At 36.2% G+C, this 22,216-nt stretch overlaps 70 non-coding genes across 70 annotated transcripts; all 70 read left to right on the top strand.

The window, feature by feature from the left end:
* Positions 1 to 74: 74 nt before the first annotated feature.
* On the top strand, positions 75 to 193 carry LOC146947826 (5S ribosomal RNA). The gene has a single exon (XR_015028328.1). It is a non-coding gene; the product is annotated as a 5S ribosomal RNA (ribosomal RNA).
* A 197-nt stretch (positions 194 to 390) lies between these two features.
* Positions 391 to 509, top strand: LOC146947825 (5S ribosomal RNA). The gene has a single exon (XR_015028327.1). It is a non-coding gene; the product is annotated as a 5S ribosomal RNA (ribosomal RNA).
* Positions 510 to 707: 198 nt separating this feature from the next.
* Positions 708 to 826, top strand: LOC146947824 (5S ribosomal RNA). Its single transcript, XR_015029315.1, has one exon. It is a non-coding gene; the product is annotated as a 5S ribosomal RNA (ribosomal RNA).
* A 198-nt stretch (positions 827 to 1,024) lies between these two features.
* LOC146947823 (5S ribosomal RNA) lies at positions 1,025 to 1,143 on the top strand. Its single transcript, XR_015029249.1, has one exon. It is a non-coding gene; the product is annotated as a 5S ribosomal RNA (ribosomal RNA).
* Positions 1,144 to 1,341: 198 nt separating this feature from the next.
* Positions 1,342 to 1,460, top strand: LOC146947822 (5S ribosomal RNA). Its single transcript, XR_015028326.1, has one exon. It is a non-coding gene; the product is annotated as a 5S ribosomal RNA (ribosomal RNA).
* Positions 1,461 to 1,658: 198 nt separating this feature from the next.
* Positions 1,659 to 1,777, top strand: LOC146947821 (5S ribosomal RNA). The gene has a single exon (XR_015028325.1). It is a non-coding gene; the product is annotated as a 5S ribosomal RNA (ribosomal RNA).
* Positions 1,778 to 1,974: 197 nt separating this feature from the next.
* LOC146947820 (5S ribosomal RNA) lies at positions 1,975 to 2,093 on the top strand. The gene has a single exon (XR_015029292.1). It is a non-coding gene; the product is annotated as a 5S ribosomal RNA (ribosomal RNA).
* A 198-nt stretch (positions 2,094 to 2,291) lies between these two features.
* Positions 2,292 to 2,410, top strand: LOC146947819 (5S ribosomal RNA). Its single transcript, XR_015028324.1, has one exon. It is a non-coding gene; the product is annotated as a 5S ribosomal RNA (ribosomal RNA).
* A 198-nt stretch (positions 2,411 to 2,608) lies between these two features.
* Positions 2,609 to 2,727, top strand: LOC146947818 (5S ribosomal RNA). The gene has a single exon (XR_015028323.1). It is a non-coding gene; the product is annotated as a 5S ribosomal RNA (ribosomal RNA).
* Positions 2,728 to 2,924: 197 nt separating this feature from the next.
* On the top strand, positions 2,925 to 3,043 carry LOC146947817 (5S ribosomal RNA). The gene has a single exon (XR_015029291.1). It is a non-coding gene; the product is annotated as a 5S ribosomal RNA (ribosomal RNA).
* A 198-nt stretch (positions 3,044 to 3,241) lies between these two features.
* LOC146947816 (5S ribosomal RNA) lies at positions 3,242 to 3,360 on the top strand. Its single transcript, XR_015028322.1, has one exon. It is a non-coding gene; the product is annotated as a 5S ribosomal RNA (ribosomal RNA).
* A 198-nt stretch (positions 3,361 to 3,558) lies between these two features.
* On the top strand, positions 3,559 to 3,677 carry LOC146947815 (5S ribosomal RNA). Its single transcript, XR_015028321.1, has one exon. It is a non-coding gene; the product is annotated as a 5S ribosomal RNA (ribosomal RNA).
* Positions 3,678 to 3,875: 198 nt separating this feature from the next.
* LOC146947814 (5S ribosomal RNA) lies at positions 3,876 to 3,994 on the top strand. Its single transcript, XR_015028993.1, has one exon. It is a non-coding gene; the product is annotated as a 5S ribosomal RNA (ribosomal RNA).
* Positions 3,995 to 4,192: 198 nt separating this feature from the next.
* LOC146947813 (5S ribosomal RNA) lies at positions 4,193 to 4,311 on the top strand. The gene has a single exon (XR_015029140.1). It is a non-coding gene; the product is annotated as a 5S ribosomal RNA (ribosomal RNA).
* A 198-nt stretch (positions 4,312 to 4,509) lies between these two features.
* Positions 4,510 to 4,628, top strand: LOC146947812 (5S ribosomal RNA). Its single transcript, XR_015028320.1, has one exon. It is a non-coding gene; the product is annotated as a 5S ribosomal RNA (ribosomal RNA).
* Positions 4,629 to 4,826: 198 nt separating this feature from the next.
* On the top strand, positions 4,827 to 4,945 carry LOC146947811 (5S ribosomal RNA). The gene has a single exon (XR_015028319.1). It is a non-coding gene; the product is annotated as a 5S ribosomal RNA (ribosomal RNA).
* Positions 4,946 to 5,143: 198 nt separating this feature from the next.
* LOC146947810 (5S ribosomal RNA) lies at positions 5,144 to 5,262 on the top strand. The gene has a single exon (XR_015028317.1). It is a non-coding gene; the product is annotated as a 5S ribosomal RNA (ribosomal RNA).
* A 200-nt stretch (positions 5,263 to 5,462) lies between these two features.
* LOC146947809 (5S ribosomal RNA) lies at positions 5,463 to 5,581 on the top strand. The gene has a single exon (XR_015029645.1). It is a non-coding gene; the product is annotated as a 5S ribosomal RNA (ribosomal RNA).
* A 200-nt stretch (positions 5,582 to 5,781) lies between these two features.
* Positions 5,782 to 5,900, top strand: LOC146947808 (5S ribosomal RNA). The gene has a single exon (XR_015028992.1). It is a non-coding gene; the product is annotated as a 5S ribosomal RNA (ribosomal RNA).
* Positions 5,901 to 6,100: 200 nt separating this feature from the next.
* On the top strand, positions 6,101 to 6,219 carry LOC146947807 (5S ribosomal RNA). The gene has a single exon (XR_015028991.1). It is a non-coding gene; the product is annotated as a 5S ribosomal RNA (ribosomal RNA).
* A 200-nt stretch (positions 6,220 to 6,419) lies between these two features.
* Positions 6,420 to 6,538, top strand: LOC146947806 (5S ribosomal RNA). The gene has a single exon (XR_015028316.1). It is a non-coding gene; the product is annotated as a 5S ribosomal RNA (ribosomal RNA).
* A 200-nt stretch (positions 6,539 to 6,738) lies between these two features.
* On the top strand, positions 6,739 to 6,857 carry LOC146947805 (5S ribosomal RNA). The gene has a single exon (XR_015028315.1). It is a non-coding gene; the product is annotated as a 5S ribosomal RNA (ribosomal RNA).
* A 197-nt stretch (positions 6,858 to 7,054) lies between these two features.
* On the top strand, positions 7,055 to 7,173 carry LOC146947804 (5S ribosomal RNA). Its single transcript, XR_015028314.1, has one exon. It is a non-coding gene; the product is annotated as a 5S ribosomal RNA (ribosomal RNA).
* Positions 7,174 to 7,371: 198 nt separating this feature from the next.
* Positions 7,372 to 7,490, top strand: LOC146947803 (5S ribosomal RNA). The gene has a single exon (XR_015028313.1). It is a non-coding gene; the product is annotated as a 5S ribosomal RNA (ribosomal RNA).
* A 198-nt stretch (positions 7,491 to 7,688) lies between these two features.
* Positions 7,689 to 7,807, top strand: LOC146947802 (5S ribosomal RNA). Its single transcript, XR_015028867.1, has one exon. It is a non-coding gene; the product is annotated as a 5S ribosomal RNA (ribosomal RNA).
* A 198-nt stretch (positions 7,808 to 8,005) lies between these two features.
* Positions 8,006 to 8,124, top strand: LOC146947801 (5S ribosomal RNA). Its single transcript, XR_015029953.1, has one exon. It is a non-coding gene; the product is annotated as a 5S ribosomal RNA (ribosomal RNA).
* Positions 8,125 to 8,322: 198 nt separating this feature from the next.
* On the top strand, positions 8,323 to 8,441 carry LOC146947800 (5S ribosomal RNA). Its single transcript, XR_015029952.1, has one exon. It is a non-coding gene; the product is annotated as a 5S ribosomal RNA (ribosomal RNA).
* A 198-nt stretch (positions 8,442 to 8,639) lies between these two features.
* Positions 8,640 to 8,758, top strand: LOC146947799 (5S ribosomal RNA). Its single transcript, XR_015029181.1, has one exon. It is a non-coding gene; the product is annotated as a 5S ribosomal RNA (ribosomal RNA).
* A 198-nt stretch (positions 8,759 to 8,956) lies between these two features.
* On the top strand, positions 8,957 to 9,075 carry LOC146947798 (5S ribosomal RNA). The gene has a single exon (XR_015029951.1). It is a non-coding gene; the product is annotated as a 5S ribosomal RNA (ribosomal RNA).
* A 198-nt stretch (positions 9,076 to 9,273) lies between these two features.
* On the top strand, positions 9,274 to 9,392 carry LOC146947797 (5S ribosomal RNA). The gene has a single exon (XR_015029950.1). It is a non-coding gene; the product is annotated as a 5S ribosomal RNA (ribosomal RNA).
* A 200-nt stretch (positions 9,393 to 9,592) lies between these two features.
* On the top strand, positions 9,593 to 9,711 carry LOC146947796 (5S ribosomal RNA). Its single transcript, XR_015029949.1, has one exon. It is a non-coding gene; the product is annotated as a 5S ribosomal RNA (ribosomal RNA).
* Positions 9,712 to 9,911: 200 nt separating this feature from the next.
* On the top strand, positions 9,912 to 10,030 carry LOC146947795 (5S ribosomal RNA). The gene has a single exon (XR_015028990.1). It is a non-coding gene; the product is annotated as a 5S ribosomal RNA (ribosomal RNA).
* Positions 10,031 to 10,230: 200 nt separating this feature from the next.
* LOC146947794 (5S ribosomal RNA) lies at positions 10,231 to 10,349 on the top strand. Its single transcript, XR_015028989.1, has one exon. It is a non-coding gene; the product is annotated as a 5S ribosomal RNA (ribosomal RNA).
* A 198-nt stretch (positions 10,350 to 10,547) lies between these two features.
* On the top strand, positions 10,548 to 10,666 carry LOC146947793 (5S ribosomal RNA). The gene has a single exon (XR_015029947.1). It is a non-coding gene; the product is annotated as a 5S ribosomal RNA (ribosomal RNA).
* Positions 10,667 to 10,864: 198 nt separating this feature from the next.
* LOC146947792 (5S ribosomal RNA) lies at positions 10,865 to 10,983 on the top strand. The gene has a single exon (XR_015029946.1). It is a non-coding gene; the product is annotated as a 5S ribosomal RNA (ribosomal RNA).
* Positions 10,984 to 11,183: 200 nt separating this feature from the next.
* LOC146947791 (5S ribosomal RNA) lies at positions 11,184 to 11,302 on the top strand. Its single transcript, XR_015029945.1, has one exon. It is a non-coding gene; the product is annotated as a 5S ribosomal RNA (ribosomal RNA).
* A 200-nt stretch (positions 11,303 to 11,502) lies between these two features.
* Positions 11,503 to 11,621, top strand: LOC146947790 (5S ribosomal RNA). Its single transcript, XR_015028988.1, has one exon. It is a non-coding gene; the product is annotated as a 5S ribosomal RNA (ribosomal RNA).
* Positions 11,622 to 11,821: 200 nt separating this feature from the next.
* Positions 11,822 to 11,940, top strand: LOC146947789 (5S ribosomal RNA). Its single transcript, XR_015028987.1, has one exon. It is a non-coding gene; the product is annotated as a 5S ribosomal RNA (ribosomal RNA).
* A 198-nt stretch (positions 11,941 to 12,138) lies between these two features.
* On the top strand, positions 12,139 to 12,257 carry LOC146947788 (5S ribosomal RNA). Its single transcript, XR_015029944.1, has one exon. It is a non-coding gene; the product is annotated as a 5S ribosomal RNA (ribosomal RNA).
* A 198-nt stretch (positions 12,258 to 12,455) lies between these two features.
* On the top strand, positions 12,456 to 12,574 carry LOC146947787 (5S ribosomal RNA). The gene has a single exon (XR_015029943.1). It is a non-coding gene; the product is annotated as a 5S ribosomal RNA (ribosomal RNA).
* Positions 12,575 to 12,774: 200 nt separating this feature from the next.
* LOC146947786 (5S ribosomal RNA) lies at positions 12,775 to 12,893 on the top strand. The gene has a single exon (XR_015029942.1). It is a non-coding gene; the product is annotated as a 5S ribosomal RNA (ribosomal RNA).
* A 198-nt stretch (positions 12,894 to 13,091) lies between these two features.
* LOC146947785 (5S ribosomal RNA) lies at positions 13,092 to 13,210 on the top strand. The gene has a single exon (XR_015028913.1). It is a non-coding gene; the product is annotated as a 5S ribosomal RNA (ribosomal RNA).
* A 198-nt stretch (positions 13,211 to 13,408) lies between these two features.
* Positions 13,409 to 13,527, top strand: LOC146947784 (5S ribosomal RNA). Its single transcript, XR_015029941.1, has one exon. It is a non-coding gene; the product is annotated as a 5S ribosomal RNA (ribosomal RNA).
* Positions 13,528 to 13,725: 198 nt separating this feature from the next.
* LOC146947783 (5S ribosomal RNA) lies at positions 13,726 to 13,844 on the top strand. The gene has a single exon (XR_015029940.1). It is a non-coding gene; the product is annotated as a 5S ribosomal RNA (ribosomal RNA).
* A 198-nt stretch (positions 13,845 to 14,042) lies between these two features.
* On the top strand, positions 14,043 to 14,161 carry LOC146947782 (5S ribosomal RNA). The gene has a single exon (XR_015029939.1). It is a non-coding gene; the product is annotated as a 5S ribosomal RNA (ribosomal RNA).
* A 198-nt stretch (positions 14,162 to 14,359) lies between these two features.
* On the top strand, positions 14,360 to 14,478 carry LOC146947781 (5S ribosomal RNA). The gene has a single exon (XR_015029938.1). It is a non-coding gene; the product is annotated as a 5S ribosomal RNA (ribosomal RNA).
* A 198-nt stretch (positions 14,479 to 14,676) lies between these two features.
* Positions 14,677 to 14,795, top strand: LOC146947780 (5S ribosomal RNA). The gene has a single exon (XR_015029936.1). It is a non-coding gene; the product is annotated as a 5S ribosomal RNA (ribosomal RNA).
* Positions 14,796 to 14,995: 200 nt separating this feature from the next.
* On the top strand, positions 14,996 to 15,114 carry LOC146947779 (5S ribosomal RNA). Its single transcript, XR_015029935.1, has one exon. It is a non-coding gene; the product is annotated as a 5S ribosomal RNA (ribosomal RNA).
* Positions 15,115 to 15,312: 198 nt separating this feature from the next.
* LOC146947778 (5S ribosomal RNA) lies at positions 15,313 to 15,431 on the top strand. Its single transcript, XR_015029934.1, has one exon. It is a non-coding gene; the product is annotated as a 5S ribosomal RNA (ribosomal RNA).
* A 198-nt stretch (positions 15,432 to 15,629) lies between these two features.
* Positions 15,630 to 15,748, top strand: LOC146947777 (5S ribosomal RNA). Its single transcript, XR_015028888.1, has one exon. It is a non-coding gene; the product is annotated as a 5S ribosomal RNA (ribosomal RNA).
* A 198-nt stretch (positions 15,749 to 15,946) lies between these two features.
* LOC146947776 (5S ribosomal RNA) lies at positions 15,947 to 16,065 on the top strand. The gene has a single exon (XR_015029933.1). It is a non-coding gene; the product is annotated as a 5S ribosomal RNA (ribosomal RNA).
* A 198-nt stretch (positions 16,066 to 16,263) lies between these two features.
* LOC146947775 (5S ribosomal RNA) lies at positions 16,264 to 16,382 on the top strand. The gene has a single exon (XR_015029932.1). It is a non-coding gene; the product is annotated as a 5S ribosomal RNA (ribosomal RNA).
* Positions 16,383 to 16,580: 198 nt separating this feature from the next.
* Positions 16,581 to 16,699, top strand: LOC146947774 (5S ribosomal RNA). Its single transcript, XR_015029931.1, has one exon. It is a non-coding gene; the product is annotated as a 5S ribosomal RNA (ribosomal RNA).
* Positions 16,700 to 16,897: 198 nt separating this feature from the next.
* LOC146947773 (5S ribosomal RNA) lies at positions 16,898 to 17,016 on the top strand. Its single transcript, XR_015029930.1, has one exon. It is a non-coding gene; the product is annotated as a 5S ribosomal RNA (ribosomal RNA).
* A 198-nt stretch (positions 17,017 to 17,214) lies between these two features.
* LOC146947772 (5S ribosomal RNA) lies at positions 17,215 to 17,333 on the top strand. Its single transcript, XR_015029929.1, has one exon. It is a non-coding gene; the product is annotated as a 5S ribosomal RNA (ribosomal RNA).
* A 200-nt stretch (positions 17,334 to 17,533) lies between these two features.
* Positions 17,534 to 17,652, top strand: LOC146947771 (5S ribosomal RNA). The gene has a single exon (XR_015029928.1). It is a non-coding gene; the product is annotated as a 5S ribosomal RNA (ribosomal RNA).
* A 200-nt stretch (positions 17,653 to 17,852) lies between these two features.
* LOC146947770 (5S ribosomal RNA) lies at positions 17,853 to 17,971 on the top strand. Its single transcript, XR_015029927.1, has one exon. It is a non-coding gene; the product is annotated as a 5S ribosomal RNA (ribosomal RNA).
* Positions 17,972 to 18,169: 198 nt separating this feature from the next.
* Positions 18,170 to 18,288, top strand: LOC146947769 (5S ribosomal RNA). The gene has a single exon (XR_015029925.1). It is a non-coding gene; the product is annotated as a 5S ribosomal RNA (ribosomal RNA).
* A 198-nt stretch (positions 18,289 to 18,486) lies between these two features.
* On the top strand, positions 18,487 to 18,605 carry LOC146947768 (5S ribosomal RNA). Its single transcript, XR_015029924.1, has one exon. It is a non-coding gene; the product is annotated as a 5S ribosomal RNA (ribosomal RNA).
* Positions 18,606 to 18,803: 198 nt separating this feature from the next.
* LOC146947767 (5S ribosomal RNA) lies at positions 18,804 to 18,922 on the top strand. Its single transcript, XR_015029923.1, has one exon. It is a non-coding gene; the product is annotated as a 5S ribosomal RNA (ribosomal RNA).
* Positions 18,923 to 19,122: 200 nt separating this feature from the next.
* Positions 19,123 to 19,241, top strand: LOC146947766 (5S ribosomal RNA). The gene has a single exon (XR_015029922.1). It is a non-coding gene; the product is annotated as a 5S ribosomal RNA (ribosomal RNA).
* Positions 19,242 to 19,441: 200 nt separating this feature from the next.
* On the top strand, positions 19,442 to 19,560 carry LOC146947765 (5S ribosomal RNA). Its single transcript, XR_015029921.1, has one exon. It is a non-coding gene; the product is annotated as a 5S ribosomal RNA (ribosomal RNA).
* Positions 19,561 to 19,758: 198 nt separating this feature from the next.
* Positions 19,759 to 19,877, top strand: LOC146947764 (5S ribosomal RNA). Its single transcript, XR_015029920.1, has one exon. It is a non-coding gene; the product is annotated as a 5S ribosomal RNA (ribosomal RNA).
* A 198-nt stretch (positions 19,878 to 20,075) lies between these two features.
* LOC146947763 (5S ribosomal RNA) lies at positions 20,076 to 20,194 on the top strand. Its single transcript, XR_015029919.1, has one exon. It is a non-coding gene; the product is annotated as a 5S ribosomal RNA (ribosomal RNA).
* A 198-nt stretch (positions 20,195 to 20,392) lies between these two features.
* On the top strand, positions 20,393 to 20,511 carry LOC146947762 (5S ribosomal RNA). The gene has a single exon (XR_015028912.1). It is a non-coding gene; the product is annotated as a 5S ribosomal RNA (ribosomal RNA).
* A 198-nt stretch (positions 20,512 to 20,709) lies between these two features.
* LOC146947761 (5S ribosomal RNA) lies at positions 20,710 to 20,828 on the top strand. Its single transcript, XR_015028985.1, has one exon. It is a non-coding gene; the product is annotated as a 5S ribosomal RNA (ribosomal RNA).
* Positions 20,829 to 21,026: 198 nt separating this feature from the next.
* Positions 21,027 to 21,145, top strand: LOC146947760 (5S ribosomal RNA). The gene has a single exon (XR_015029918.1). It is a non-coding gene; the product is annotated as a 5S ribosomal RNA (ribosomal RNA).
* A 202-nt stretch (positions 21,146 to 21,347) lies between these two features.
* On the top strand, positions 21,348 to 21,466 carry LOC146947759 (5S ribosomal RNA). Its single transcript, XR_015029917.1, has one exon. It is a non-coding gene; the product is annotated as a 5S ribosomal RNA (ribosomal RNA).
* Positions 21,467 to 21,664: 198 nt separating this feature from the next.
* LOC146947758 (5S ribosomal RNA) lies at positions 21,665 to 21,783 on the top strand. The gene has a single exon (XR_015029916.1). It is a non-coding gene; the product is annotated as a 5S ribosomal RNA (ribosomal RNA).
* A 202-nt stretch (positions 21,784 to 21,985) lies between these two features.
* LOC146947757 (5S ribosomal RNA) lies at positions 21,986 to 22,104 on the top strand. Its single transcript, XR_015029914.1, has one exon. It is a non-coding gene; the product is annotated as a 5S ribosomal RNA (ribosomal RNA).
* The last annotated feature ends 112 nt before the right edge of the window (positions 22,105 to 22,216 follow it).

Raw genomic sequence — 22,216 nt, 5'->3', positions numbered from 1 at the left:
ATTAACGTAATTTGACGTCTTTTTTGAAAAATAAACTTAGAAATGCATATATACAATTACAACGCTTTACTTTCAGGTGCGATCATACCAGCACTAATGCACCGGATCCCATCAGAACTCCGCAGTTAAGCGTGCTTGGGCGAGAGTAGTACTAGGATGGGTGACCTCCTGGGAAGTCCTTGTGTTGCACCTCTTTTTGCCAAAATTTCGTGTTCTTTTTGTTAATTAGCGTAATTTTACGTCGTTTTTGAAAATTAAACTTCGATTGTATTTCATTTTTTTCGTTAATTAACGCAACCTAAAACTCTATTCGTTAATTAACGTAATTTGACGTCTTTTTTGAAAAATAAACTTAGAAATGCATATATACAATTACAACGCTTTACTTTCAGGTGCGATCATACCAGCACTAATGCACCGGATCCCATCAGAACTCCGCAGTTAAGCGTGCTTGGGCGAGAGTAGTACTAGGATGGGTGACCTCCTGGGAAGTCCTTGTGTTGCACCTCTTTTTGCCAAAATTTCGTGTTCTTTTTGTTAATTAGCGTAATTTTACGTCGTTTTTGAAAATTAAACTTCGATTGTATTTCATTTTTTTTCGTTAATTAACGCAACCTAAAACTCTATTCGTTAATTAACGTAATTTGACGTCTTTTTTGAAAAATAAACTTAGAAATGCATATATACAATTACAACGCTTTACTTTCAGGTGCGATCATACCAGCTCTAATGCACCGGATCCCATCAGAACTCCGCAGTTAAGCGTGCTTGGGCGAGAGTAGTACTAGGATGGGTGACCTCCTGGGAAGTCCTTGTGTTACACCTCTTTTTGCCAAAATTTCGTGTTCTTTTTGTTAATTAGCGTAATTTTACGTCGTTTTTGAAAATTAAACTTCGATTGTATTTCATTTTTTTTCGTTAATTAACGCAACCTAAAACTCTATTCGTTAATTAACGTAATTTGACGTCTTTTTTGAAAAATAAACTTAGAAATGCATATATACAATTACAACGCTTTACTTTCAGGTGCGATCATACCAGCACTAATGCACCGGATCCCATCAGAACTCCGCAGTTAAGCGTGCTTTGGCGAGAGTAGTACTAGGATGGGTGACCTCCTGGGAAGTCCTTGTGTTGCACCTCTTTTTGCCAAAATTTCGTGTTCTTTTTGTTAATTAGCGTAATTTTACGTCGTTTTTGAAAATTAAACTTCGATTGTATTTCATTTTTCTTCGTTAATTAACGCAACCTAAAACTCTATTCGTTAATTAACGTAATTTGACGTCTTTTTTGAAAAATAAACTTAGAAATGCATATATACAATTACAACGCTTTACTTTCAGGTGCGATCATACCAGCACTAATGCACCGGATCCCATCAGAACTCCGCAGTTAAGCGTGCTTGGGCGAGAGTAGTACTAGGATGGGTGACCTCCTGGGAAGTCCTTGTGTTGCACCTCTTTTTGCCAAAATTTCGTGTTCTTTTTGTTAATTAGCGTAATTTTACGTCGTTTTTGAAAATTAAACTTCGATTGTATTTCATTTTTTTTCGTTAATTAACGCAACCTAAAACTCTATTCGTTAATTAACGTAATTTGACGTCTTTTTTGAAAAATAAACTTAGAAATGCATATATACAATTACAACGCTTTACTTTCAGGTGCGATCATACCAGCACTAATGCACCGGATCCCATCAGAACTCCGCAGTTAAGCGTGCTTGGGCGAGAGTAGTACTAGGATGGGTGACCTCCTGGGAAGTCCTTGTGTTGCACCTCTTTTTGCCAAAATTTCGTGTTCTTTTTGTTAATTAGCGTAATTTTACGTCGTTTTTGAAAATTAAACTTCGATTGTATTTCATTTTTTTCGTTAATTAACGCAACCTAAAACTCTATTCGTTAATTAACGTAATTTGACGTCTTTTTTGAAAAATAAACTTAGAAATGCATATATACAATTACAACGCTTTACTTTCAGGTGGGATCATACCAGCACTAATGCACCGGATCCCATCAGAACTCCGCAGTTAAGCGTGCTTGGGCGAGAGTAGTACTAGGATGGGTGACCTCCTGGGAAGTCCTTGTGTTGCACCTCTTTTTGCCAAAATTTCGTGTTCTTTTTGTTAATTAGCGTAATTTTACGTCGTTTTTGAAAATTAAACTTCGATTGTATTTCATTTTTATTCGTTAATTAACGCAACCTAAAACTCTATTCGTTAATTAACGTAATTTGACGTCTTTTTTGAAAAATAAACTTAGAAATGCATATATACAATTACAACGCTTTACTTTCAGGTGCGATCATACCAGCACTAATGCACCGGATCCCATCAGAACTCCGCAGTTAAGCGTGCTTGGGCGAGAGTAGTACTAGGATGGGTGACCTCCTGGGAAGTCCTTGTGTTGCACCTCTTTTTGCCAAAATTTCGTGTTCTTTTTGTTAATTAGCGTAATTTTACGTCGTTTTTGAAAATTAAACTTCGATTGTATTTCATTTTTCTTCGTTAATTAACGCAACCTAAAACTCTATTCGTTAATTAACGTAATTTGACGTCTTTTTTGAAAAATAAACTTAGAAATGCATATATACAATTACAACGCTTTACTTTCAGGTGCGATCATACCAGCACTAATGCACCGGATCCCATCAGAACTCCGCAGTTAAGCGTGCTTGGGCGAGAGTAGTACTAGGATGGGTGACCTCCTGGGAAGTCCTTGTGTTGCACCTCTTTTTGCCAAAATTTCGTGTTCTTTTTGTTAATTAGCGTAATTTTACGTCGTTTTTGAAAATTAAACTTCGATTGTATTTCATTTTTTTCGTTAATTAACGCAACCTAAAACTCTATTCGTTAATTAACGTAATTTGACGTCTTTTTTGAAAAATAAACTTAGAAATGCATATATACAATTACAACGCTTTACTTTCAGGTGGGATCATACCAGCACTAATGCACCGGATCCCATCAGAACTCCGCAGTTAAGCGTGCTTGGGCGAGAGTAGTACTAGGATGGGTGACCTCCTGGGAAGTCCTTGTGTTGCACCTCTTTTTGCCAAAATTTCGTGTTCTTTTTGTTAATTAGCGTAATTTTACGTCGTTTTTGAAAATTAAACTTCGATTGTATTTCATTTTTTTTCGTTAATTAACGCAACCTAAAACTCTATTCGTTAATTAACGTAATTTGACGTCTTTTTTGAAAAATAAACTTAGAAATGCATATATACAATTACAACGCTTTACTTTCAGGTGCGATCATACCAGCACTAATGCACCGGATCCCATCAGAACTCCGCAGTTAAGCGTGCTTGGGCGAGAGTAGTACTAGGATGGGTGACCTCCTGGGAAGTCCTTGTGTTGCACCTCTTTTTGCCAAAATTTCGTGTTCTTTTTGTTAATTAGCGTAATTTTACGTCGTTTTTGAAAATTAAACTTCGATTGTATTTCATTTTTCTTCGTTAATTAACGCAACCTAAAACTCTATTCGTTAATTAACGTAATTTGACGTCTTTTTTGAAAAATAAACTTAGAAATGCATATATACAATTACAACGCTTTACTTTCAGGTGCGATCATACCAGCACTAATGCACCGGATCCCATCAGAACTCCGCAGTTAAGCGTGCTTGGGCGAGAGTAGTACTAGGATGGGTGACCTCCTGGGAAGTCCTTGTGTTGCACCTCTTTTTGCCAAAATTTCGTGTTCTTTTTGTTAATTAGCGTAATTTTACGTCGTTTTTGAAAATTAAACTTCGATTGTATTTCATTTTTTTTCGTTAATTAACGCAACCTAAAACTCTATTCGTTAATTAACGTAATTTGACGTCTTTTTTGAAAAATAAACTTAGAAATGCATATATACAATTACAACGCTTTACTTTCAGGTGCGATCATACCAGCTCTAATGCACCGGATCCCATCAGAACTCCGCAGTTAAGCGTGCTTGGGCGAGAGTAGTACTAGGATGGGTGACCTCCTGGGAAGTCCTTGTGTTGCACCTCTTTTTGCCAAAATTTCGTGTTCTTTTTGTTAATTAGCGTAATTTTACGTCGTTTTTGAAAATTAAACTTCGATTGTATTTCATTTTTTTTCGTTAATTAACGCAACCTAAAACTCTATTCGTTAATTAACGTAATTTGACGTCTTTTTTGAAAAATAAACTTAGAAATGCATATATACAATTACAACGCTTTACTTTCAGGTGCGATCATACCAACACTAATGCACCGGATCCCATCAGAACTCCGCAGTTAAGCGTGCTTGGGCGAGAGTAGTACTAGGATGGGTGACCTCCTGGGAAGTCCTTGTGTTGCACCTCTTTTTGCCAAAATTTCGTGTTCTTTTTGTTAATTAGCGTAATTTTACGTCGTTTTTGAAAATTAAACTTCGATTGTATTTCATTTTTTTTCGTTAATTAACGCAACCTAAAACTCTATTCGTTAATTAACGTAATTTGACGTCTTTTTTGAAAAATAAACTTAGAAATGCATATATACAATTACAACGCTTTACTTTCAGGTGCGATCATACCAGCACTAATGCACCGGATCCCATCAGAACTCCGCAGTTAAGCGTGCTTGGGCGAGAGTAGTACTAGGATGGGTGACCTCCTGGGAAGTCCTTGTGTTGCACCTCTTTTTGCCAAAATTTCGTGTTCTTTTTGTTAATTAGCGTAATTTTACGTCGTTTTTGAAAATTAAACTTCGATTGTATTTCATTTTTTTTCGTTAATTAACGCAACCTAAAACTCTATTCGTTAATTAACGTAATTTGACGTCTTTTTTGAAAAATAAACTTAGAAATGCATATATACAATTACAACGCTTTACTTTCAGGTGCGATCATACCAGCACTAATGCACCGGATCCCATCAGAACTCCGCAGTTAAGCGTGCTTGGGCGAGAGTAGTACTAGGATGGGTGACCTCCTGGGAAGTCCTTGTGTTGCACCTCTTTTTGCCAAAATTTCGTGTTCTTTTTGTTAATTAGCGTAATTTTACGTCGTTTTTGAAAATTAAACTTCGATTGTATTTCATTTTTTTTCGTTAATTAACGCAACCTAAAACTCTATTCGTTAATTAACGTAATTTGACGTCTTTTTTGAAAAATAAACTTAGAAATGCATATATACAATTACAACGCTTTACTTTCAGGTGCGATCATACCAGCACTAATGCACCGGATCCCATCAGAACTCCGCAGTTAAGCGTGCTTGGGCGAGAGTAGTACTAGGATGGGTGACCTCCTGGGAAGTCCTTGTGTTGCACCTCTTTTTGCCAAAATTTCGTGTTCTTTTTGTTAATTAGCGTAATTTTACGTCGTTTTTGAAAATTAAACTTCGATTGTATTTCATTTTTTTTCGTTAATTAACGCAACCTAAAACTCTATTCGTTAATTAACGTAATTTGACGTCTTTTTTGAAAAATAAACTTAGAAATGCATATATATACAATTACAACGCTTTACTTTCAGGTGCGATCATACCAGCACTAATGCACCGGATCCCATCAGAACTCCGCAGTTAAGCGTGCTTGGGCGAGAGTAGTACTGGGATGGGTGACCTCCTGGGAAGTCCTTGTGTTGCACCTCTTTTTGCCAAAATTTCGTGTTCTTTTTGTTAATTAGCGTAATTTTACGTCGTTTTTGAAAATTAAACTTCGATTGTATTTCATTTTTTTTCGTTAATTAACGCAACCTAAAACTATATTCGTTAATTAACGTAATTTGACGTCTTTTTTGAAAAATAAACTTAGAAATGCATATATATACAATTACAACGCTTTACTTTCAGGTGCGATCATACCAGCTCTAATGCACCGGATCCCATCAGAACTCCGCAGTTAAGCGTGCTTGGGCGAGAGTAGTACTAGGATGGGTGACCTCCTGGGAAGTCCTTGTGTTGCACCTCTTTTTGCCAAAATTTCGTGTTCTTTTTGTTAATTAGCGTAATTTTACGTCGTTTTTGAAAATTAAACTTCGATTGTATTTCATTTTTTTTCGTTAATTAACGCAACCTAAAACTCTATTCGTTAATTAACGTAATTTGACGTCTTTTTTGAAAAATAAACTTAGAAATGCATATATATACAATTACAACGCTTTACTTTCAGGTGCGATCATACCAGCTCTAATGCACCGGATCCCATCAGAACTCCGCAGTTAAGCGTGCTTGGGCGAGAGTAGTACTAGGATGGGTGACCTCCTGGGAAGTCCTTGTGTTGCACCTCTTTTTGCCAAAATTTCGTGTTCTTTTTGTTAATTAGCGTAATTTTACGTCGTTTTTGAAAATTAAACTTCGATTGTATTTCATTTTTTTTCGTTAATTAACGCAACCTAAAACTCTATTCGTTAATTAACGTAATTTGACGTCTTTTTTGAAAAATAAACTTAGAAATGCATATATATACAATTACAACGCTTTACTTTCAGGTGCGATCATACCAGCACTAATGCACCGGATCCCATCAGAACTCCGCAGTTAAGCGTGCTTGGGCGAGAGTAGTACTAGGATGGGTGACCTCCTGGGAAGTCCTTGTGTTGCACCTCTTTTTGCCAAAATTTCGTGTTCTTTTTGTTAATTAGCGTAATTTTACGTCGTTTTTGAAAATTAAACTTCGATTGTATTTCATTTTTTTTCGTTAATTAACGCAACCTAAAACTCTATTCGTTAATTAACGTAATTTGACGTCTTTTTTGAAAAATAAACTTAGAAATGCATATATATACAATTACAACGCTTTACTTTCAGGTGCGATCATACCAGCACTAATGCACCGGATCCCATCAGAACTCCGCAGTTAAGCGTGCTTGGGCGAGAGTAGTACTAGGATGGGTGACCTCCTGGGAAGTCCTTGTGTTGCACCTCTTTTTGCCAAAATTTCGTGTTCTTTTTGTTAATTAGCGTAATTTTACGTCGTTTTTGAAAATTAAACTTCGATTGTATTTCATTTTTTTTCGTTAATTAACGCAACCTAAAACTCTATTCGTTAATTAACGTAATTTGACGCCTTTTTTAAAAATAAACTTAGAAATGCATATATAAAATTACAACGCTTTACTTTCAGGTGCGATCATACCAGCACTAATGCACCGGATCCCATCAGAACTCCGCAGTTAAGCGTGCTTGGGCGAGAGTAGTACTAGGATGGGTGACCTCCTGGGAAGTCCTTGTGTTGCACCTCTTTTTGCCAAAATTTCGTGTTCTTTTTGTTAATTAGCGTAATTTTACGTCGTTTTTGAAAATTAAACTTCGATTGTATTTCATTTTTTTTCGTTAATTAACGCAACCTAAAACTCTATTCGTTAATTAACGTAATTTGACGTCTTTTTTGAAAAATAAACTTAGAAATGCATATATACAATTACAACGCTTTACTTTCAGGTGCGATCATACCAGCACTAATGCACCGGATCCCATCAGAACTCCGCAGTTAAGCGTGCTTGGGCGAGAGTAGTACTAGGATGGGTGACCTCCTGGGAAGTCCTTGTGTTGCACCTCTTTTTGCCAAAATTTCGTGTTCTTTTTGTTAATTAGCGTAATTTTACGTCGTTTTTGAAAATTAAACTTCGATTGTATTTCATTTTTTTTCGTTAATTAACGCAACCTAAAACTCTATTCGTTAATTAACGTAATTTGACGTCTTTTTTGAAAAATAAACTTAGAAATGCATATATACAATTACAACGCTTTACTTCCAGGTGTGATCATACCAGCACTAATGCACCGGATCCCATCAGAACTCCGCAGTTAAGCGTGCTTGGGCGAGAGTAGTACTAGGATGGGTGACCTCCTGGGAAGTCCTTGTGTTGCACCTCTTTTTGCCAAAATTTCGTGTTCTTTTTGTTAATTAGCGTAATTTTACGTCGTTTTTGAAAATTAAACTTCGATTGTATTTCATTTTTTTTCGTTAATTAACGCAACCTAAAACTCTATTCGTTAATTAACGTAATTTGACGTCTTTTTTGAAAAATAAACTTAGAAATGCATATATACAATTACAACGCTTTACTTTCAGGTGCGATCATACCAGCACTAATGCACCGGATCCCATCAGAACTCCGCAGTTAAGCGTGCTTGGGCGAGAGTAGTACTAGGATGGGTGACCTCCTGGGAAGTCCTTGTGTTGCACCTCTTTTTGCCAAAATTTCGTGTTCTTTTTGTTAATTAGCGTAATTTTACGTCGTTTTTGAAAATTAAACTTCGATTGTATTTCATTTTTTTTCGTTAATTAACGCAACCTAAAACTCTATTCGTTAATTAACGTAATTTGACGTCTTTTTTGAAAAATAAACTTAGAAATGCATATATAAAATTACAACGCTTTACTTTCAGGTGCGATCATACCAGCACTAATGCACCGGATCCCATCAGAACTCCGCAGTTAAGCGTGCTTGGGCGAGAGTAGTACTAGGATGGGTGACCTCCTGGGAAGTCCTTGTGTTGCACCTCTTTTTGCCAAAATTTCGTGTTCTTTTTGTTAATTAGCGTAATTTTACGTCGTTTTTGAAAATTAAACTTCGATTGTATTTCATTTTTTTTCGTTAATTAACGCAACCTAAAACTCTATTCGTTAATTAACGTAATTTGACGTCTTTTTTGAAAAATAAACTTAGAAATGCATATATACAATTACAACGCTTTACTTTCAGGTGCGATCATACCAGCACTAATGCACCGGATCCCATCAGAACTCCGCAGTTAAGCGTGCTTGGGCGAGAGTAGTGCTAGGATGGGTGACCTCCTGGGAAGTCCTTGTGTTGCACCTCTTTTTGCCAAAATTTCGTGTTCTTTTTGTTAATTAGCGTAATTTTACGTCGTTTTTGAAAATTAAACTTCGATTGTATTTCATTTTTTTTCGTTAATTAACGCAACCTAAAACTCTATTCGTTAATTAACGTAATTTGACGTCTTTTTTGAAAAATAAACTTAGAAATGCATATATACAATTACAACGCTTTACTTTCAGGTGCGATCATACCAGCACTAATGCACCGGATCCCATCAGAACTCCGCAGTTAAGCGTGCTTGGGCGAGAGTAGTACTAGGATGGGTGACCTCCTGGGAAGTCCTTGTGTTGCACCTCTTTTTGCCAAAATTTCGTGTTCTTTTTGTTAATTAGCGTAATTTTACGTCGTTTTTGAAAATTAAACTTCGATTGTATTTCATTTTTTTTCGTTAATTAACGCAACCTAAAACTCTATTCGTTAATTAACGTAATTTGACGTCTTTTTTGAAAAATAAACTTAGAAATGCATATATACAATTACAACGCTTTACTTTCAGGTGCGATCATACCAGCACTAATGCACCGGATCCCATCAGAACTCCGCAGTTAAGCGTGCTTGGGCGAGAGTAGTACTAGGATGGGTGACCTCCTGGGAAGTCCTTGTGTTGCACCTCTTTTTGCCAAAATTTCGTGTTCTTTTTGTTAATTAGCGTAATTTTACGTCGTTTTTGAAAATTAAACTTCGATTGTATTTCATTTTTTTTCGTTAATTAACGCAACCTAAAACTCTATTCGTTAATTAACGTAATTTGACGTCTTTTTTGAAAAATAAACTTAGAAATGCATATATATACAATTACAACGCTTTACTTTCAGGTGCGATCATACCAGCACTAATGCACCGGATCCCATCAGAACTCCGCAGTTAAGCGTGCTTGGGCGAGAGTAGTACTAGGATGGGTGACCTCCTGGGAAGTCCTTGTGTTGCACCTCTTTTTGCCAAAATTTCGTGTTCTTTTTGTTAATTAGCGTAATTTTACGTCGTTTTTGAAAATTAAACTTCGATTGTATTTCATTTTTTTTCGTTAATTAACGCAACCTAAAACTCTATTCGTTAATTAACGTAATTTGACGTCTTTTTTGAAAAATAAACTTAGAAATGCATATATATACAATTACAACGCTTTACTTTCAGGTGCGATCATACCAGCTCTAATGCACCGGATCCCATCAGAACTCCGCAGTTAAGCGTGCTTGGGCGAGAGTAGTACTAGGATGGGTGACCTCCTGGGAAGTCCTTGTGTTGCACCTCTTTTTGCCAAAATTTCGTGTTCTTTTTGTTAATTAGCGTAATTTTACGTCGTTTTTGAAAATTAAACTTCGATTGTATTTCATTTTTTTTCGTTAATTAACGCAACCTAAAACTCTATTCGTTAATTAACGTAATTTGACGTCTTTTTTGAAAAATAAACTTAGAAATGCATATATATACAATTACAACGCTTTACTTTCAGGTGCGATCATACCAGCTCTAATGCACCGGATCCCATCAGAACTCCGCAGTTAAGCGTGCTTGGGCGAGAGTAGTACTAGGATGGGTGACCTCCTGGGAAGTCCTTGTGTTGCACCTCTTTTTGCCAAAATTTCGTGTTCTTTTTGTTAATTAGCGTAATTTTACGTCGTTTTTGAAAATTAAACTTCGATTGTATTTCATTTTTTTTCGTTAATTAACGCAACCTAAAACTCTATTCGTTAATTAACGTAATTTGACGTCTTTTTTGAAAAATAAACTTAGAAATGCATATATACTATTACAACGCTTTACTTTCAGGTGCGATCATACCAGCACTAATGCACCGGATCCCATCAGAACTCCGCAGTTAAGCGTGCTTGGGCGAGAGTAGTACTAGGATGGGTGACCTCCTGGGAAGTCCTTGTGTTGCACCTCTTTTTGCCAAAATTTCGTGTTCTTTTTGTTAATTAGCGTAATTTTACGTCGTTTTTGAAAATTAAACTTCGATTGTATTTCATTTTTTTTCGTTAATTAACGCAACCTAAAACTCTATTCGTTAATTAACGTAATTTGACGTCTTTTTTGAAAAATAAACTTAGAAATGCATATATACAATTACAATGCTTTACTTTCAGGTGCGATCATACCAGCACTAATGCACCGGATCCCATCAGAACTCCGCAGTTAAGCGTGCTTGGGCGAGAGTAGTACTAGGATGGGTGACCTCCTGGGAAGTCCTTGTGTTGCACCTCTTTTTGCCAAAATTTCGTGTTCTTTTTGTTAATTAGCGTAATTTTACGTCGTTTTTGAAAATTAAACTTCGATTGTATTTCATTTTTTTTCGTTAATTAACGCAACCTAAAACTCTATTCGTTAATTAACGTAATTTGACGTCTTTTTTGAAAAATAAACTTAGAAATGCATATATATACAATTACAACGCTTTACTTTCAGGTGCGATCATACCAGCACTAATGCACCGGATCCCATCAGAACTCCGCAGTTAAGCGTGCTTGGGCGAGAGTAGTACTAGGATGGGTGACCTCCTGGGAAGTCCTTGTGTTGCACCTCTTTTTGCCAAAATTTCGTGTTCTTTTTGTTAATTAGCGTAATTTTACGTCGTTTTTGAAAATTAAACTTCGATTGTATTTCATTTTTTTTCGTTAATTAACGCAACCTAAAACTCTATTCGTTAATTAACGTAATTTGACGTCTTTTTTGAAAAATAAACTTAGAAATGCATATATATACAATTACAACGCTTTACTTTCAGGTGCGATCATACCAGCTCTAATGCACCGGATCCCATCAGAACTCCGCAGTTAAGCGTGCTTGGGCGAGAGTAGTACTAGGATGGGTGACCTCCTGGGAAGTCCTTGTGTTGCACCTCTTTTTGCCAAAATTTCGTGTTCTTTTTGTTAATTAGCGTAATTTTACGTCGTTTTTGAAAATTAAACTTCGATTGTATTTCATTTTTTTTCGTTAATTAACGCAACCTAAAACTCTATTCGTTAATTAACGTAATTTGACGTCTTTTTTGAAAAATAAACTTAGAAATGCATATATATACAATTACAACGCTTTACTTTCAGGTGCGATCATACCAGCTCTAATGCACCGGATCCCATCAGAACTCCGCAGTTAAGCGTGCTTGGGCGAGAGTAGTACTAGGATGGGTGACCTCCTGGGAAGTCCTTGTGTTGCACCTCTTTTTGCCAAAATTTCGTGTTCTTTTTGTTAATTAGCGTAATTTTACGTCGTTTTTGAAAATTAAACTTCGATTGTATTTCATTTTTTTTCGTTAATTAACGCAACCTAAAACTCTATTCGTTAATTAACGTAATTTGACGTCTTTTTTGAAAAATAAACTTAGAAATGCATATATACAATTACAACGCTTTACTTTCAGGTGCGATCATACCAGCACTAATGCACCGGATCCCATCAGAACTCCGCAGTTAAGCGTGCTTGGGCGAGAGTAGTACTAGGATGGGTGACCTCCTGGGAAGTCCTTGTGTTGCACCTCTTTTTGCCAAAATTTCGTGTTCTTTTTGTTAATTAGCGTAATTTTACGTCGTTTTTGAAAATTAAACTTCGATTGTATTTCATTTTTTTTCGTTAATTAACGCAACCTAAAACTCTATTCGTTAATTAACGTAATTTGACGTCTTTTTTGAAAAATAAACTTAGAAATGCATATATACAATTACAACGCTTTACTTTCAGGTGCGATCATACCAGCACTAATGCACCGGATCCCATCAGAACTCCGCAGTTAAGCGTGCTTGGGCGAGAGTAGTACTAGGATGGGTGACCTCCTGGGAAGTCCTTGTGTTGCACCTCTTTTTGCCAAAATTTCGTGTTCTTTTTGTTAATTAGCGTAATTTTACGTCGTTTTTGAAAATTAAACTTCGATTGTATTTCATTTTTTTTCGTTAATTAACGCAACCTAAAACTCTATTCGTTAATTAACGTAATTTGACGTCTTTTTTGAAAAATAAACTTAGAAATGCATATATATACAATTACAACGCTTTACTTTCAGGTGCGATCATACCAGCACTAATGCACCGGATCCCATCAGAACTCCGCAGTTAAGCGTGCTTGGGCGAGAGTAGTACTAGGATGGGTGACCTCCTGGGAAGTCCTTGTGTTGCACCTCTTTTTGCCAAAATTTCGTGTTCTTTTTGTTAATTAGCGTAATTTTACGTCGTTTTTGAAAATTAAACTTCGATTGTATTTCATTTTTTTTCGTTAATTAACGCAACCTAAAACTCTATTCGTTAATTAACGTAATTTGACGTCTTTTTTGAAAAATAAACTTTGAAATGCATATATAAAATTACAACGCTTTACTTTCAGGTGCGATCATACCAGCACTAATGCACCGGATCCCATCAGAACTCCGCAGTTAAGCGTGTTTGGGCGAGAGTAGTACTAGGATGGGTGACCTCCTGGGAAGTCCTTGTGTTGCACCTCTTTTTGCCAAAATTTCGTGTTCTTTTTGTTAATTAGCGTAATTTTACGTGGTTTTTGAAAATTAAACTTCGATTGTATTTCATTTTTTCTCGTTAATTAACGCAACCTAAAACTCTATTCGTTAATTAACGTAATTTGACGTCTTTTTTGAAAAATAAACTTTGAAATGCATATATACAATTACAACGCTTTACTTTCAGGTGCGATCATACCAGCACTAATGCACCGGATCCCATCAGAACTCCGCAGTTAAGCGTGCTTGGGCGAGAGTAGTACTAGGATGGGTGACCTCCTGGGAAGTCCTTGTGTTGCACCTCTTTTTGCCAAAATTTCGTGTTCTTTTTGTTAATTTGCGTAATTTTACGTCGTTTTTGAAAATTAAACTTCGATTGTATTTCATTTTTTTTCGTTAATTAACACAACCTAAAACTCTATTCGTTAATTAACGTAATTTGACGTCTTTTTTGAAAAATAAACTTAGAAATGCATATATACAATTACAACGCTTTACTTTCAGGTGCGATCATACCAGCACTAATGCACCGGATCCCATCAGAACTCCGCAGTTAAGCGTGCTTGGGCGAGAGTAGTACTAGGATGGGTGACCTCCTGGGAAGTCCTTGTGTTGCACCTCTTTTTGCCAAAATTTCGTGTTCTTTTTGTTAATTAGCGTAATTTTACGTCGTTTTTGAAAATTAAACTTCGATTGTATTTCATTTTTTTTCGTTAATTAACGCAACCTAAAACTCTATTCGTTAATTAACGTAATTTGACGTCTTTTTTGAAAAATAAACTTAGAAATGCATATATACAATTACAACGCTTTACTTTCAGGTGCGATCATACCAGCACTAATGCACCGGATCCCATCAGAACTCCGCAGTTAAGCGTGCTTGGGCGAGAGTAGTACTAGGATGGGTGACCTCCTGGGAAGTCCTTGTGTTGCACCTCTTTTTGCCAAAATTTCGTGTTCTTTTTGTTAATTAGCGTAATTTTACGTCGTTTTTGAAAATTAAACTTCGATTGTATTTCATTTTTTTTCGTTAATTAACGCAACCTAAAACTCTATTCGTTAATTAACGTAATTTGACGTCTTTTTTGAAAAATAAACTTAGAAATGCATATATAAAATTACAACGCTTTACTTTCAGGTGCGATCATACCAGCACTAATGCACCGGATCCCATCAGAACTCCGCAGTTAAGCGTGCTTGGGCGAGAGTAGTACTAGGATGGGTGACCTCCTGGGAAGTCCTTGTGTTGCACCTCTTTTTGCCAAAATTTCGTGTTCTTTTTGTTAATTAGCGTAATTTTACGTCGTTTTTGAAAATTAAACTTCGATTGTATTTCATTTTTTTCCGTTAATTAACGCAACCTAAAACTCTATTCGTTAATTAACGTAATTTGACGTCTTTTTTGAAAAATAAACTTAGAAATGCATATATACAATTACAACGCTTTACTTTCAGGTGCGATCATACCAGCACTAATGCACCGGATCCCATCAGAACTCCGCAGTTAAGCGTGCTTGGGCGAGAGTAGTACTAGGATGGGTGACCTCCTGGGAAGTCCTTGTGTTGCACCTCTTTTTGCCAAAATTTCGTGTTCTTTTTGTTAATTAGCGTAATTTTACGTCGTTTTTGAAAATTAAACTTCGATTGTATTTCATTTTTTTTCGTTAATTAACGCAACCTAAAACTCTATTCGTTAATTAACGTAATTTGACGTCTTTTTTGAAAAATAAACTTAGAAATGCATATATATACAATTACAACGCTTTACTTTCAGGTGCGATCATACCAGCACTAATGCACCGGATCCCATCAGAACTCCGCAGTTAAGCGTGCTTGGGCGAGAGTAGTACTAGGATGGGTGACCTCCTGGGAAGTCCTTGTGTTGCACCTCTTTTTGCCAAAATTTCGTGTTCTTTTTGTTAATTAGCGTAATTTTACGTCGTTTTTGAAAATTAAACTTCGATTGTATTTCATTTTTTTTCGTTAATTAACGCAACCTAAAACTCTATTCGTTAATTAACGTAATTTGACGTCTTTTTTGAAAAATAAACTTTGAAATGCATATATAAAATTACAACGCTTTACTTTCAGGTGCGATCATACCAGCACTAATGCACCGGATCCCATCAGAACTCCGCAGTTAAGCGTGCTTGGGCGAGAGTAGTACTAGGATGGGTGACCTCCTGGGAAGTCCTTGTGTTGCACCTCTTTTTGCCAAAATTTCGTGTTCTTTTTGTTAATTAGCGTAATTTTACGTCGTTTTTGAAAATTAAACTTCGATTGTATTTCATTTTTTCTCGTTAATTAACGCAACCTAAAACTCTATTCGTTAATTAACGTAATTTGACGTCTTTTTTGAAAAATAAACTTAGAAATGCATATATACAATTACAACGCTTTACTTTCAGGTGCGATCATACCAGCACTAATGCACCGGATCCCATCAGAACTCCGCAGTTAAGCGTGCTTGGGCTAGAGTAGTACTAGGATGGGTGACCTCCTGGGAAGTCCTTGTGTTGCACCTCTTTTTGCCAAAATTTCGTGTTCTTTTTGTTAATTAGCGTAATTTTACGTCGTTTTTGAAAATTAAACTTCGATTGTATTTCATTTTTTTTCGTTAATTAACACAACCTAAAACTCTATTCGTTAATTAACGTAATTTGACGTCTTTTTTGAAAAATAAACTTAGAAATGCATATATACAATTACAACGCTTTACTTTCAGGTGCGATCATACCAGCACTAATGCACCGGATCCCATCAGAACTCCGCAGTTAAGCGTGCTTGGGCGAGAGTAGTACTAGGATGGGTGACCTCCTGGGAAGTCCTTGTGTTGCACCTCTTTTTGCCAAAATTTCGTGTTCTTTTTGTTAATTAGCGTAATTTTACGTCGTTTTTGAAAATTAAACTTCGATTGTATTTCATTTTTTTTCGTTAATTAACGCAACCTAAAACTCTATTCGTTAATTAACGTAATTTGACGTCTTTTTTGAAAAATAAACTTAGAAATGCATATATACAATTACAACGCTTTACTTTCAGGTGCGATCATACCAGCACTAATGCACCGGATCCCATCAGAACTCCGCAGTTAAGCGTGCTTGGGCGAGAGTAGTACTAGGATGGGTGACCTCCTGGGAAGTCCTTGTGTTGCACCTCTTTTTGCCAAAATTTCGTGTTCTTTTTGTTAATTAGCGTAATTTTACGTCGTTTTTGAAAATTAAACTTCGATTGTATTTCATTTTTTTTCGTTAATTAACGCAACCTAAAACTCTATTCGTTAATTAACGTAATTTGACGTCTTTTTTGAAAAATAAACTTAGAAATGCATATATAAAATTACAACGCTTTACTTTCAGGTGCGATCATACCAGCACTAATGCACCGGATCCCATCAGAACTCCGCAGTTAAGCGTGCTTGGGCGAGAGTAGTACTAGGATGGGTGACCTCCTGGGAAGTCCTTGTGTTGCACCTCTTTTTGCCAAAATTTCGTGTTCTTTTTGTTAATTAGCGTAATTTTACGTCGTTTTTGAAAATTAAACTTCGATTGTATTTCATTTTTTTTCGTTAATTAACGCAACCTAAAACTCTATTCGTTAATTAACGTAATTTGACGTCTTTTTTGAAAAATAAACTTAGAAATGCATATATACAATTACAACGCTTTACTTTCAGGTGCGATCATACCAGCACTAATGCACCGGATCCCATCAGAACTCCGCAGTTAAGCGTGCTTGGGCGAGAGTAGTACTAGGATGGGTGACCTCCTGGGAAGTCCTTGTGTTGCACCTCTTTTTGCCAAAATTTCGTGTTCTTTTTGTTAATTAGCGTAATTTTACGTCGTTTTTGAAAATTAAACTTCGATTGTATTTCATTTTTTTTCGTTAATTAACGCAACCTAAAACTCTATTCGTTAATTAACGTAATTTGACGTCTTTTTTGAAAAATAAACTTAGAAATGCATATATACAATTACAACGCTTTACTTTCAGGTGCGATCATACCAGCACTAATGCACCGGATCCCATCAGAACTCCGCAGTTAAGCGTGCTTGGGCGAGAGTAGTACTAGGATGGGTGACCTCCTGGGAAGTCCTTGTGTTGCACCTCTTTTTGCCAAAATTTCGTGTTCTTTTTGTTAATTAGCGTAATTTTACGTCGTTTTTGAAAATTAAACTTCGATTGTATTTCATTTTTTTTCGTTAATTAACGCAACCTAAAACTCTATTCGTTAATTAACGTAATTTGACGTCTTTTTTGAAAAATAAACTTAGAAATGCATATATATACAATTACAACGCTTTACTTTCAGGTGCGATCATACCAGCACTAATGCACCGGATCCCATCAGAACTCCGCAGTTAAGCGTGCTTGGGCGAGAGTAGTACTAGGATGGGTGACCTCCTGGGAAGTCCTTGTGTTGCACCTCTTTTTGCCAAAATTTCGTGTTCTTTTTGTTAATTAGCGTAATTTTACGTCGTTTTTGAAAATTAAACTTCGATTGTATTTCATTTTTTTTCGTTAATTAACGCAACCTAAAACTCTATTCGTTAATTAACGTAATTTGACGTCTTTTTTGAAAAATAAACTTAGAAATGCATATATATACAATTACAACGCTTTACTTTCAGGTGCGATCATACCAGCACTAATGCACCGGATCCCATCAGAACTCCGCAGTTAAGCGTGCTTGGGCGAGAGTAGTACTAGGATGGGTGACCTCCTGGGAAGTCCTTGTGTTGCACCTCTTTTTGCCAAAATTTCGTGTTCTTTTTGTTAATTAGCGTAATTTTACGTCGTTTTTGAAAATTAAACTTCGATTGTATTTCATTTTTTTTCGTTAATTAACGCAACCTAAAACTCTATTCGTTAATTAACGTAATTTGACGTCTTTTTTGAAAAATAAACTTAGAAATGCATATATAAAATTACAACGCTTTACTTTCAGGTGCGATCATACCAGCACTAATGCACCGGATCCCATCAGAACTCCGCAGTTAAGCGTGCTTGGGCGAGAGTAGTACTAGGATGGGTGACCTCCTGGGAAGTCCTTGTGTTGCACCTCTTTTTGCCAAAATTTCGTGTTCTTTTTGTTAATTAGCGTAATTTTACGTCGTTTTTGAAAATTAAACTTCGATTGTATTTCATTTTTTTTCGTTAATTAACGCAACCTAAAACTCTATTCGTTAATTAACGTAATTTGACGTCTTTTTTGAAAAATAAACTTAGAAATGCATATATACAATTACAACGCTTTACTTTCAGGTGCGATCATACCAGCACTAATGCACCGGATCCCATCAGAACTCCGCAGTTAAGCGTGCTTGGGCGAGAGTAGTACTAGGATGGGTGACCTCCTGGGAAGTCCTTGTGTTGCACCTCTTTTTGCCAAAATTTCGTGTTCTTTTTGTTAATTAGCGTAATTTTACGTCGTTTTTGAAAATTAAACTTCGATTGTATTTCATTTTTTTTCGTTAATTAACGCAACCTAAAACTCTATTCGTTAATTAACGTAATTTGACGTCTTTTTTGAAAAATAAACTTAGAAATGCATATATACAATTACAACGCTTTACTTTCAGGTGCGATCATACCAGCACTAATGCACCGGATCCCATCAGAACTCCGCAGTTAAGCGTGCTTGGGCGAGAGTAGTACTAGGATGGGTGACCTCCTGGGAAGTCCTTGTGTTGCACCTCTTTTTGCCAAAATTTCGTGTTCTTTTTGTTAATTAGCGTAATTTTACGTCGTTTTTGAAAATTAAACTTCGATTGTATTTCATTTTTTTTCGTTAATTAACGCAACCTAAAACTCTATTCGTTAATTAACGTAATTTGACGTCTTTTTTGAAAAATAAACTTAGAAATGCATATATATACAATTACAACGCTTTACTTTCAGGTGCGATCATACCAGCACTAATGCACCGGATCCCATCAGAACTCCGCAGTTAAGCGTGCTTGGGCGAGAGTAGTACTAGGATGGGTGACCTCCTGGGAAGTCCTTGTGTTGCACCTCTTTTTGCCAAAATTTCGTGTTCTTTTTGTTAATTAGCGTAATTTTACGTCGTTTTTGAAAATTAAACTTCGATTGTATTTCATTTTTTTTCGTTAATTAACGCAACCTAAAACTCTATTCGTTAATTAACGTAATTTGACGTCTTTTTTGAAAAATAAACTTAGAAATGCATATATATACAATTACAACGCTTTACTTTCAGGTGCGATCATACCAGCACTAATGCACCGGATCCCATCAGAACTCCGCAGTTAAGCGTGCTTGGGCGAGAGTAGTACTAGGATGGGTGACCTCCTGGGAAGTCCTTGTGTTGCACCTCTTTTTGCCAAAATTTCGTGTTCTTTTTGTTAATTAGCGTAATTTTACGTCGTTTTTGAAAATTAAACTTCGATTGTATTTCATTTTTTTTCGTTAATTAACGCAACCTAAAACTCTATTCGTTAATTAACGTAATTTGACGTCTTTTTTGAAAAATAAACTTAGAAATGCATATATACAATTACAACGCTTTACTTTCAGGTGCGATCATACCAGCACTAATGCACCGGATCCCATCAGAACTCCGCAGTTAAGCGTGCTTGGGCGAGAGTAGTACTAGGATGGGTGACCTCCTGGGAAGTCCTTGTGTTGCACCTCTTTTTGCCAAAATTTCGTGTTCTTTTTGTTAATTAGCGTAATTTTACGTCGTTTTTGAAAATTAAACTTCGATTGTATTTCATTTTTTTTCGTTAATTAACGCAACCTAAAACTCTATTCGTTAATTAACGTAATTTGACGTCTTTTTTGAAAAATAAACTTAGAAATGCATATATACAATTACAACGCTTTACTTTCAGGTGCGATCATACCAGCACTAATGCACCGGATCCCATCAGAACTCCGCAGTTAAGCGTGCTTGGGCGAGAGTAGTACTAGGATGGGTGACCTCCTGGGAAGTCCTTGTGTTGCACCTCTTTTTGCCAAAATTTCGTGTTCTTTTTGTTAATTAGCGTAATTTTACGTCGTTTTTGAAAATTAAACTTCGATTGTATTTCATTTTTTTTCGTTAATTAACGCAACCTAAAACTCTATTCGTTAATTAACGTAATTTGACGTCTTTTTTGAAAAATAAACTTAGAAATGCATATATACAATTACAACGCTTTACTTTCAGGTGCGATCATACCAGCACTAATGCACCGGATCCCATCAGAACTCCGCAGTTAAGCGTGCTTGGGCGAGAGTAGTACTAGGATGGGTGACCTACTGGGAAGTCCTTGTGTTGCACCTCTTTTTGCCAAAATTTCGTGTTCTTTTTGTTAATTAGCGTAATTTTACGTCGTTTTTGAAAATTAAACTTCGATTGTATTTCATTTTTTTTCGTTAATTAACGCAACCTAATACTCTATTCGTTAATTAACGTAATTTGACGTCTTTTTTGAAAAATAAACTTAGAAATGCATATATACAATTACAACGCTTTACTTTTAGGTGCGATCATACCAGCTCTAATGCACCGGATCCCATCAGAACTCCGCAGTTAAGCGTGCTTGGGCGAGAGTAGTACTAGGATGGGTGACCTCCTGGGAAGTCCTTGTGTTGCACCTCTTTTTGCCAAAATTTCGTGTTCTTTTTGTTAATTAGCGTAATTTTACGTCGTTTTTGAAAATTAAACTTCGATTGTATTTCATTTTTTTTCGTTAATTAACGCAACCTAAAACTCTATTCGTTAATTAACGTAATTTGACGTCTTTTTTGAAAAATAAACTTAGAAATGCATATATACAATTACAACGCTTTACTTTCAGGTGCGATCATACCAGCACTAATGCACCGGATCCCATCAGAACTCCGCAGTTAAGCGTGCTTGGGCGAGAGTAGTACTAGGATGGGTGACCTCCTGGGAAGTCCTTGTGTTGCACCTCTTTTTGCCAAAATTTCGTGTTCTTTTTGTTAATTAGCGTAATTTTACGTCGTTTTTGAAAATTAAACTTCGATTGTATTTCATTTTTTTTCGTTAATTAACGCAACCTAAAACTCTATTCGTTAATTAACGTAATTTGACGTCTTTTTTGAAAAATAAACTTAGAAATGCATATATATATACAATTACAACGCTTTACTTTCAGGTGCGATCATACCAGCACTAATGCACCGGATCCCATCAGAACTCCGCAGTTAAGCGTGCTTGGGCGAGAGTAGTACTAGGATGGGTGACCTCCTGGGAAGTCCTTGTGTTGCACCTCTTTTTGCCAAAATTTCGTGTTCTTTTTGTTAATTAGCGTAATTTTACGTCGTTTTTGAAAATTAAACTTCGATTGTATTTCATTTTTTTTCGTTAATTAACGCAACCTAAAACTCTATTCGTTAATTAACGTAATTTGACGTCTTTTTTGAAAAATAAACTTAGAAATGCATATATACAATTACAACGCTTTACTTTCAGGTGCGATCATACCAGCACTAATGCACCGGATCCCATCAGAACTCCGCAGTTAAGCGTGCTTGGGCGAGAGTAGTACTAGGATGGGTGACCTCCTGGGAAGTCCTTGTGTTGCACCTCTTTTTGCCAAAATTTCGTGTTCTTTTTGTTAATTAGCGTAATTTTACGTCGTTTTTGAAAATTAAACTTCAATTGTATTTCATTTTTTTTCGTTAATTAACGCAACCTAAAACTCTATTCGTTAATTAACGTAATTTGACGTCTTTTTTGAAAAATAAACTTAGAAATGCATATATATATACAATTACAACGCTTTACTTTCAGGTGCGATCATACCAGCACTAATGCACCGGATCCCATCAGAACTCCGCAGTTAAGCGTGCTTGGGCGAGAGTAGTACTAGGATGGGTGACCTCCTGGGAAGTCCTTGTGTTGCACCTCTTTTTGCCAAAATTTCGTGTTCTTTTTGTTAATTAGCGTAATTTTACGTCGTTTTTGAAAATTAAACTTCGATTGTATTTCATTTTTTTTCGTTAATTAACGCAACCTAAAA

The sequence above is a fragment of the Medicago sativa genome, chromosome 2 (assembly GCF_051527215.1).
Source record: "Medicago sativa cultivar Bolivia chromosome 2, Bolivia_mono, whole genome shotgun sequence".
Taxonomy (NCBI): Eukaryota; Viridiplantae; Streptophyta; class Magnoliopsida; order Fabales; family Fabaceae; genus Medicago; species Medicago sativa.
Note: the sequence above shows the minus strand (reverse complement) of the source record. Positions and strands in the feature narration are given on the sequence as shown.